This window comes from Bos taurus, chromosome 21 (assembly GCF_002263795.3).
Source record: "Bos taurus isolate L1 Dominette 01449 registration number 42190680 breed Hereford chromosome 21, ARS-UCD2.0, whole genome shotgun sequence".
Taxonomy (NCBI): domain Eukaryota; kingdom Metazoa; phylum Chordata; class Mammalia; order Artiodactyla; family Bovidae; genus Bos; species Bos taurus.
Window position 1 is genome coordinate 2,111,345 of NC_037348.1, and position 11,306 is coordinate 2,122,650.

The 11,306-nt window shown below is 37.5% G+C and overlaps 1 long non-coding RNA gene and 1 pseudogene across 7 annotated transcripts in view; both read left to right on the forward strand.

The window, feature by feature from the left end:
• The window catches only part of LOC100848941 (uncharacterized), a 132,902-nt gene that overhangs the window by 105,921 nt on the left and 15,675 nt on the right, over positions 1 to 11,306 (forward strand). For all 7 annotated transcript variants that reach the window (XR_009492073.1, XR_009492074.1, XR_009492075.1 and 4 more), the window contains 3 exons: positions 8,489 to 8,619; positions 8,936 to 9,064; positions 10,928 to 11,041. This is a non-coding gene — a long non-coding RNA (uncharacterized lncRNA). The remainder of the gene's footprint in view (positions 1 to 8,488; positions 8,620 to 8,935; positions 9,065 to 10,927; positions 11,042 to 11,306) is intronic.
• LOC112443282 (uncharacterized) lies at positions 3,115 to 3,195 on the forward strand (annotated as a pseudogene).

Below are 11,306 nucleotides of genomic sequence, written 5' to 3' on the forward strand. Positions count from 1 at the left end.
GCTTCCTCTGTTTTGAATAACATCAGAAGATCCTACTAGAGGAATAGTACTTTTGTTTACTTCAGTTCATTTCAGTCATTCATTCGTGTCCAACTCTTTGAGACCCCATGGACTGCAGCATGCCTGGCTTCCCTGTCCATCACCAACTCCTGGAGTTTACTCAAACTCATGTCCATTGAGTCAGTAATGCAGTCTAACCGTCTCATCCTCTGTTGTCCCCTTCTCCTCCTGCCTTCAATCTTTCCCAGCATCATGGTCTTTTCCAGTGAGTCAGTTCTTTGCATCACGTGGCCAAAGGATTGGAGTTTCAGCTTCAGCATCAGTCCTTCCAATGAATATTCAGGACTGATCTCCTTTAGGATGGACTGGTTGAATCTCCTTGCAGTCCAAGGGACTCTCAAGAACCTTCTCCAACACCACAGTGAGGGTATGGGGAGGAAGGAGGGAGAAGGGTTCAGGATGGGGAACACAGATATACCTGTGGCGGATTCATTTCAATATTTGGCAAAACTAATACAATATTGTAAAGTTTAAAATAAAATTTAAAAAAAAAAACATCAATTCTTTGGCAGTCAGCTTTCCTTCTAGTTCAACTCTCATATCTATAAATAAGAAAGAAAGAAAGTGAAGTCACTCAGTTGTATTCAACTCTTTGTGACCCCCATGGACCATAGCCTACCAGGCTTCTCGTTAATGGGGTTTTCCAGGCAAGAATACCAGAGTGAGTTGCCATTTGCTTCTCCAGGTTATCTTCCAAACATAGGGATCCAACCTGGGTCTCCTGCATTGCAGGCAGATGCTTTACCCTCTGAGCCACCAGGGAAGCTATACATGACTATATCTATAGTCATATCTATACATGACTATGGGAAAAACCATAGCTTTGACTAGATGGACCTTTGTTGGCAAAGTAATGTCTCTGCTTTTTATGCTATCTGGGTTGGTTGCAGCTTTTCTTCCAAGGAGCAAGTGTGTTTTTTTGTTTTTTGTTTTTTTTTTTTTTTAATTTCAGGGCTGCAGTCACCATCTGCAGTGATTTTGGAGCCCCAAAAAATAAATCTGTCACTGTTTCCACTGTTTTCCCATCTATTTGCCATGAAGTGATGGACTAGATGCCTTGATCTTAGTTTTCTGAATGTTGAATTTTAAGCCAGCTTTTTCACTCTCCTCTTTCACTTTCATCAAGAGGCTCTTTAGTTCTTCTTCACTTCCTGCCATTAGAGTGGTATCATCTGAATATCTGAGGTTATTGATATTTCTCCCGGCAGTCTTGATTTCAGCGTGTGCTTCATCCAGCTCAGCATTTAGCATGATGTATTCTGCATAGAAGTTAAATAAGCAGGGTGACAATATACAGACTTGATATACTTCTTTCCCAATTTGGAACCAGTCTGTTGTTCCATGTCCGGTTCTAATGTTGCTTCTTGACCTTCATACAGATTTCTCAAGAGGCAGGTCAGGTGGTGTGGTATTCCCATCTCTTTCAGAATTTTCCACAGTTTCTTGTGATCCACACAGTCAAATACTTTGGCTTAGTCAATAAAACAGAAGTAGATGTTTTTCTGGAACTCTCCGCCTTTTTTGATAATCCAACAGATGTTGGCAATTTGATTTCTGGTTCCTCTGGCTTTTCTAAATCCAGCTTGAAGTTCACAGTTCACGTACTGTTAAAGCCTGGCTTGGGGAATTTTGAGCATTACTTTGCTAGCATGTGAGATGAGTGCAACTGTGCAATAGTTTGAACATTCTTTGGCATTGCCTTTCCTTGGGATTAGAATGAAGACTGACCTTTTCCAGTCTTGTGGTTGCTGCTGAGTTTTCCAAATTTGCTGGCATATTGAGTGGAGCACTTTCACAACATCATCTTTTAGGATTTGAAATAGCTCAACTAGAATTCCATCACCTGCACTAGCTTTGTTCATAGTGATGCTTTCTAAGGCCCCCGTGACTCTATATTCCAGGATGTCTGGCTCTAGGTGGTTGATCACATGATCGTGGTTATCTGGGTCACGAAGATCTTTTTTGTATAGTTCTTTTGTGTATTCTTGCCACCTCTTAATATCTTCTTCTGTTAGGTCCATACCATTTCTGTCCTTTATGGTGCTCATCTTTGCATGACATGTTCCCTTCGTATCTCTTCATTTTCTTGAAGAGATCTCTAGTCTTTCCTATTCTATTTTTTCCCCTGTATTTCTTTGCATTGGTCACTGAAGAAGGCTTTCTTATCTCTCCTTGCTATTCTTTGGAACTCTTTGTTTACTTGTACATACTAAATGTCTTACTTTATGCATCTTTAACAGATGGACATGTATACTTCTCATCATTCCATAATTTTACTCTATGCCAGCAGATCGACCTGGACTAAGAACTCAGTTTCATATAAATGCTTTTTTTTTTTTTTCAATGTGTAACAGTGCTTTTTGCCCCCCAAATTTTATTTTTTCCAGCTTTACTGAGATAGAATTGATATATAACAGTGTATAAGTTTGTGATGACTTGACACACTTACATATTGCAAAACGATTACCACGGTGGGTTTTGTTAACACTTCTATCACCTCACATAATTACCATTTCTTTTTTTTTTTTTCTAATTTTATTTTATTTTTAAACTTTACATAATTGTATTAGTTTTGCCAAACATCAAAATGAATCCGCCACAGGTATACATGTGTTCCCCATCCTGAACCCTCCTCCCTCCTCCCTCCCCATACCATTCCTCTGGGTCGTCCCAGTGCTCTAGCCCCAAGCTAGATATATATAAATGCTTTTATTCTTTTCCCTTGAGACATGAAATGAAAGAAAATATTGGGAATCATTCTGCCTCTCATCCTATGGGCCAGTGGGAATTTCCATGCTGGTAAGTACTTTGTCCTGACATTACTCTCAGGGAGTGTAACCCTCCAATGACAGTGAGACTCTGGCTATGCTAACTAGCCATCACTGGTGATCCATATAATCCAAACATTGTGATGGGTCACCATTGATGCTGGTCTCCATGATTAAATAGTGTGAGCCAGTGTGTCGCAAAGAGATAGCTAGCTCTCAGTGTGTCCCTGAGAGCTCAATGTCTGCAACACATCCCAGGATCAAAATCTCTTCCACAAATGTGCCTGCATTGATGATGACTTTAAAAATAGATCTCATTGGAATCTGAACAAAATGAGTGACAAAATCAGTATGTGAACTGAGGTCCAGCATAAGAGACCACTCTAGACAGAAGTGTTGCGATGGTACTCAGTTTGGTCAGCTAATGGTAACCCCCAGAAAAGGACTATGGTATTAGAAAACCAAGATGCTAGTATGTGTTAGAGGAAATAAGTTGTACAGAAAGTATGAATAATCATTGTAAAATGAAAATTCTGAGTGCTTGGCAGGCAACATGTAGTAAACAAACAGTGGAGAACCAGTACATAAATGATAGACATTGCAAGAAATGTTTGTGCTTATCCTTGGGCATTCTCACAGTTTCCTTAGATGTTAAAGTCTTTTGTGAGGCTCAGCATATTTAGGTCTATTAGATAGCTAATTAGAAACAAATTATTAGTTTTTGCTTGTCATTTACCTCTTAAGTAAAAGAAATATGGGAAATAGAAGAGTTGATTGCATTTGTGAGATTATCTTATGATATATTTTAATTTGCTTATTAACCTGTTAATTCAAAGAGTGGGATTAAGTTTTTTTTTCTTGTCACCCAGGGAGAAATTTTCTAGATATTTGATGATGGATTACATTAGATACTTCATTAAACATTTAAAGCATGAAATGATTAAATATCCAATTGGAATTTTATGTGGACATCATCAGTTAATATTCATATTCCTTCAGTGAGTTTATAAGTAATGCTCAGGGGGAATTACGGGTCAAATTTGAGACCAAGGTCTTAGAAAAATTGATTTTCTACACCACCCTTTTCCACGGGACAAACATAATTTTTTTCATTATATAGATTATCAAGTGAATATCTGTGGTTAATTCTTTAAAATAATACTTTTTATCAGTTGACATTTAATTGGGAATATTTTGTTTCACAACTTCCTTTATTTCCTCTGTGCTTTGGAAAATGGAAGTGACTTTGGAATTGCATAGAATCAGTTCAGTTCAGTCCCTTAGTTCAGTTCAGTTGCATGGAGTACTCACTAACATTAAAAAAAAAGGGCGATTTTGTTACTTTTACCTGCTCCCTGTCTTGGGATGGAACAAAATAATGCACTCTAAAGGTAATAACCATTTTTAAACAAATTTTCTTTTTATGGCTTATTTTAATTATACTTGATTTTGTAATCAAGTAGATATTTGGTTTTGTTAAGTGCCTATTAACCCAAATTATGTGACTTATTAATTGGTGAGGTGTCCAATATTTAGTCTCCTTTATTTGCAAGATTTTTGTGCTTTCTCCTTTTGAATATCAGAAACATTCTGGTAAAGTAATATGAGTATATTTGATATGAAGGTACATGATAAGCCCTCTTGTCTTATGCTTGTTTGACAAATAGACATATATAATCTCATTTTTTCATATTTTTACTCTATATGGACCATTAGTTGAGTTTCATTTGAAAGAATTTGTCCCTTCTTGAGAAGCGGCATGAAGGGAAGTATTGAAGATAATTTTACCATCTCATCCTCAAGAGCCGATGGGAATTGTAACATCAGTAAGCATTTTGTCTGGAAAATACTGACATTCCTTTTAAAACTCTGTAATAGTCATATGACAGTGAGATTCTAGCTGTACTAGTCAGTCATGGGGCTGTCATTGACTGTGATGAATGGTCTCCATTATTGAATACTGTGGGTCAGTGTGTCTGAGGGTGTCAGAACTCTGAGTGCTCAGAGCCTGCCATATATCTTAGGATCAAAGTCCCTTTCACTAATGTGCCTGGATTAATGATGACTTCCTCATTGGAATATGAACAAACTGAGTGACAAAAATCACTTGTCAGCTGAGATCCCTCCCAGGGACCATGCTAGATAAAAAATGTGGAGGGAGCTTGGTCTAGTATAAGCACCAACTAGGATGAAGTGTTTGAAAGGTCACCTGATAGTATATATTAAGGAAAATGAGCTGTACAGAGATCTGTAAGTATCTAGTGTAAGGAGAGATTGAAGTTCTTGGAGTGCTTGGCTAATAGCATCCATCCACCCAGAATTATTATACTCTGGGCATTTGATCGATTATTGTTGTTCGTGTTCAGTTACTCAGTTGTTTCTGACTCTTTGTGACGCCATGGACTGCAGCACCATTTCCTGGAGCTTGCTCAAACTCATGTCCATTGAGTCAATGATGCCATCCAACCATCTTGTCCTCTGTTGTCCCCTTCTCCTGCCTTCAATTTCCCCCAGCATTAGGGTCTTTACTAATGAGTTGGCTCATTAGATTTTTAGCTGTCACAAAAATTCATACAGTTGTTTTTCTTCTCACCCAAATACAAATTTCCTAGACATTTGAGTGATGGGGTCAAGTATATGCTACACTAAATACTTTAAATTGTGAGGTCATTGCATTTCCAAATCTTGACATTTTATAGGTTAATATTCATATTCCTTCAGTCTATTTCATATGTGTTTTAAGGGAGATCCCAGTTTTAATGAGTGAGTCTAAGGGTCCTTTGGAGAGACTTTCACCAGGTCTTAGAACAAATGACTTTCTATACTCTCCTCTTCCATGGAACAAAGTGTATTTTTATTATTGTCACACAAGTGGCCAAAAAATTTGTGTAATTAAATCTCAGATCAATTAATATTCAGTTTGGAAGATTTTTTTTTTCAACTCCTCTAATTTCCTCTGTGGTTTATCAGTTGGAAGTAATATTTCAATTGCATAGAGTTTTTATCCCACCAAAGAAAAGCTGGTTTTTTCACTTCTGCCAGCTCCTTATCTAAGAAGAAATCCAATAATGCACTCTAAACATAGCATCTAATCTTTTATAAATTTCTGAGTAATTATTATTTTTTAAGTAATGAAAAATTTCATTGGTGTTGTGCAATCTGTCAGTTTAAAAAGTTTGAGTACTTAAAAATCTGGTGATTCTTTGAGGCTTCTTTTTGTACTTTTCCAGAATTTTTTATTTTTTCCACCTTCCTGCTGATGCTTCATATAGAAATTAAGTATGGAAACAATGGCAAGGCTATTCCTCACCAGTTTGGCAGAGAGAAATTGTTTCTACTGAGGGATGTGCTTGCCCAGGTATCACTGAATCCTCAGCAGTGTGGCCTGGTGAGCATCATTGTGACGATGGGATGGGAAGTATTTCATGGTGAGACATCTCAGTGTCTAGCTCTTCCTCTCTGCACACTCCTACCCTCTCAGTCACATGTCCATGTGTGCGTCTTGCCTGCTTTGCTGTGACTCTACCATCAGGCGGAGTGTAACCCTGTGCTTTCCCTGCAAATTGCCATGTTCGTGAGCTCAAGTGCTATAAGTGATTTTTTAGATAATGTTCTTTATTTCCCTATCATGGCTTTTTTCAGGTTAGTCCTCCCCAATCCACTGGATCACCTTTGAGGATAAGATAATTCTGAGGTTTAGTTTACAGAGTATATATATGCATTATATGTGCATTGTTGCGACTGAATTATTCACCAGGCCAACATTTTCCTGGAACTTTAAGTATGTTCAGACAGTCTTATTGCACATTTAATTTGGCAGAAAATGTTGGACAATATTTGCTCTTATGGAGACCAGAGCCTAACAAAATTAATATTGATGGAATAATATTGGAAACATCCTAGCAGAGCAATGTTTATTTAATAGGCAGTTACGTTATTGAACTCTACTGTCTTGTAACTGACAGACCAATGGACAGGTTTACTTCTGATCTTCCCACAGTTTTATTCTATTCCCACAAGGTAACAAGGATAGAGTTCAAGTTTCTTATGAAAATGTTTATTCCTCCCCCTTGAGGTACAACATGAAGGAAAGGCTCATCCTTAGGGGCCTGGATCACTGATGTAGGGTCTAGTCTCTGTAACTGAGTAGGGTGGATAAGTGATAACCTTTGGACTTATACCTTCTGAGGCAGGCAGTGCTATATTTTAGAAACTCATATGTGTATCAATTGCTATAAATAATTGATCTCATTTAAAAATCTGAACAAAATGAGTTAGATAATCACTTCTGAGAAACTGAGGTCTTACATAGATAGCCACCCTAAGAAAAATATTTACAAAAAGGAGATCAGTGATTTCATTTGTATGGTACCAGGAAGAACTGTGATATTGGAAAGTTTAGCTTCTTGTATGCATTAGAGGAACGGAGCTGTACATTTTCTCATTTCAGTTCAGTTCAGTCACTCAGTCCTGTCCAACTTTTTGTGACCCCATGGACTGTAGCACACCAGGCCTCCCTGTCCATCTCCAACTCCAAGAGTCTACTCAAACTCATGTCCATTGAGTTAGTGATGCCATCCAACAATCTCATCCTCTGTCATCCCCTTCTCCTCCCACCTTCAACCTTTCCCAGCATCAGGGCTTTTTCCAATGAGTCAGTTCTTTGCATCAGGTGGCCAAAAATTGGAGCTTCAGCTTCAACATCAGTCCTTCCAATGAATATTCAGGACTGATTTCCTTTAGAATAGATTGGTTGGATCTCCTTGCAGTCCAAGGGACTCTCAAGAGTCTTCTCCAACAACGCAGTTCAAAAGCATCAATTCTTCGGGGCTCAGCTTTCTTTATAGTTCAACTCTTACATCCATACATGACTACTAGAAAAACCATAGCTTTGACTAGATGGACCTTTGTTGGCAAAGTTATGTCTCTGCTTTTAATTTGAGGGTGAAATTGCAACACTTTGAATGTTTAGCTGGTAGCACGAATACACTTGTAGTAAACAGACCCTGGAGAATTAGCATGTGAGCGCTAATTCTAGTACATTCTAGAAATGGTTGTACCTACACTTGAGCCATTCACATAGTTGTCTGAGCTGCTGGAGTCCTCTCATAAGGGCTATTTATAGATGGTCAAAATACAAACATAATGTTTATTTTTCTTCAGTAACTGAAGCAAATATATGATAATTAAAAAGTAGTTACTGTATTTAAGACCTTCACAATATATTTTAATTTGCTTGCCAGTCATTCACTAGGATTGAATCATTGTTTCTTTGTTTCTTTTTTTTTCCATCAACCAAGAGAGTTACACAGTGAGTACTGGCTTCAACTACATACTACATTAAACATTTTCAGATGTGAAATGATTAAATTTCCAGTTCTTGTTTTTAGTTTTTGGTGTTTTTTTATATGGATTTCCTTAGCCACTTTTATATACCCCAAGTGGAATTTCTAATATGCTTGAAGAAAGATCTAAGAAGACCAATGCCTTAGAAAAAATATTTCTAAACAAATATGTTCCAAAGAGTGACCATTTATTGTTTTTGTCATGTTGACTGCCCAATGAATATCTTTGATGTATTTCTTATAACAACTTGTTACTAGATATTCCATTAAGAACATTTTATCTCTCAATTCCCTGACTTCCTTTGTGCTTTGTAGACTGGAAGTGATGTTAGAGAGAAGGGATATTTTGCTGCTTGGAATTCCACTGCCACCCCCAAAGAAGTGCTGTTTTCGTCACTTGTATGAGCTCCTTTCTCTGGGAAAATTCACAGCATTGCTTTCTAGAGGTAATATTCAGTTGTAATAAATGTATGTTGCTAGATTATTTCTACTATGTTATTAATCAATTTAGAATTTTATTGCTTTTATGAAGTGTCTATTAATCCAAAGAGTGTGAAGCATTAATAATCTGGTGAGTCATATGAGGCACTTTTCCACCCCAAATTTTTTCACTATCAGTCTTTTGAATAATATCAGAAATATCTCAGAAGAGTGATTATATGTATTACATGCATATACATTGTGAACACTCCTGTCTTGTTTATGCTGACAAATGAACTCATCCTACTTCTCATCTAGATGCACATTTATTCTTTCCCACAGACTGACATGTTCCAAAAACTAGGTTTCATATGAATGAACTTATTCCTTCCCCTTGAGATGAGACATAAAGAAAAATGTTAGGAATAATTCTGCCTCCATCCTCAAAGGCCTGTGTGAATTCTCACAAAGGTAAGCATTTTGTCCTAAAGGATACTGATACTCTTTTAGGGAATTACAGTGACAGTGAGAATCTGTCTGCATTAGTCAAGCATGAGACTGGGTCACTGATTGTGCTTGCTGGTCTCCATGACTTTTTAGCATGCCTGTGTGGCCAGTGGTGGTGGGATCTTTAGTGTTTAATGACTATCACATATCTTAGGCTCATAGCTGCTTTTATAAACATGCCAGGGCCAAAGACGGTTTCAATCATTGATCTCTTGGAAAATCTGAACCAAAGGAGTAATAGAATCATTTCTCTGAAACTAAGTTTAATATATATAAAAGGTTAGGTAACAAAATTAGTGTTACTTGAAATAGATTGTGATAATTTAAGGTGCCTTTTACAAACCCTAGGGTCAATACTAAGCAAATAACTCCAAAATATTTTTTAAAAACCTACCAACTAATTAAAATAGTGCAATAAAAAGTGTCTATTTAATACAAAAAGACAATTTAGAGTGAACAGAGAAACCACGAATATATAAGACATCTAGAAAATGAATAGGAAAATGGTAGACACAAATCTAACCACATGATTATATTAAATTTAAAAGAAACTGGAAGATTTAAAAAATTAAGCAGGTGCACATTGCTTCTAAGAGAGATACTTCAGAACAAAAACCAAACTGTTTGAAAGTAAAAGGTTATTAATTATATCATGCAGAGAATACCCAAAGTAAATAATAAATTTTTGAGCAAAGGTCAATGACATAATGGTAAAGCTCAGCAAAACTATAGGGAAAACTCATGAAAACAAAAGCTAGATTTCTGCAGATTGATGAAATTGATAAGTCTTTAGTTAGAGGGCTTCTGTAGTAGCTCAGCTGGTAAAGAATCCACCTGTAATGCAGGAGACCCCAGTTCGAATCCTGGGTCAGGAGAATCTGCTGAGAAGGAATAGGCTACCCACTCCAGTATTCTTGGGCTTCCCTGCTGGCTCAGTTGGTAAAGAATCTGCCTGGAATGTGGGAGACTTGGGTTCGATCCCTGGGTTGGGATGATCCCCTGGAGAAAGGAACCGCTACCCACTCTAGTATCTTGGCCTGGAGAATTCCATGAACTATATAGTCCATGGGTTTGCAAAGAGTCGGACACGACTGAGCGACTTTGACTTTCACTAGTTAGACAGACATAAATCACTAAACTTAGAAATTAGAGAGGAAGCATCACTACTGATTCTGTAGATTCCATGAGGAATGCTATTGTTTGTCTCATTTTGTTTTCCTGAGGGCTGGTGGCTGTAGAGGAAAGCAGCAGTCTGGTTGCACCTTAAAGTCAATAACATGCTACTGATATCTAGACTCACATCGCTATCAGTGAATCTCCCTCTATAAGACCATTTACCACGTTACTTCTCAGTTTTTTTTTTTTTTTTTTTTGTATGATTGATTCACCAGATGGGGTTTTAATTTTAATGGCATGATGCTTTTAAGTTCATTTTTGTGACACAAGCTCCTAATGGGTTATCATAGAGTAGGTTCTCAACAAACTTTTATTGAGAATAGATATATGAGTAGACGATACAGAGTGATCTTATAAAAAACCTGGCCATCTAAGCAGAACAAATAATAAATGATAGAAAAGAAACATAATTTTCAGTGGGATCCAGGTAATTCAGTCAGTTCTGGGAAAGTACCAGAGAGAAAGGCTCTGATACAAGGTGCTGATATTGAAATGTATAGAGTTATGAGCAGCTAGCTGTAATTTCGGTGCTGTATGACAGAGCAGGAAACAGCTTTCAAATGAAATCAGTATGGAAAAGGGGTGACTTCCCAACTTCAGCTGAATCGCCTTTTTCACTGGAAGTGGTGTTTCTCCCCCTCCACCCCTCAGAAGATGACTTCCTGGGAGCTCTTTTGAGCATGAATGATACCAGTAAACCCCTGAAGGAAGACTCTCAGACAGAGCCCTTTTGCCTCCCTCTTGTCTGAGGGCTGCCCTCTGAAGGTAAGGGTTTTGTCAGAATAGTCCTTGCTTTCTAGGAGCAACCACGTCTGGGTAGGAAGTTAGGTGTCAGTTTTCTGAAGATTTATGTCTTATGGCTACATTCTAACTGAAAGGCCAGATTGTGTAATGAGTTAAGAGATACAGCTTTTCTTACATACCTTCATAGTTTTTCTACATCTCGGTTAGTACATTTACGGCTAATGTAAAATATTTCCTTAACTTTTCTTATCTAATAAACTAAACTTCTCGGGCTTCCCTGGGGGCT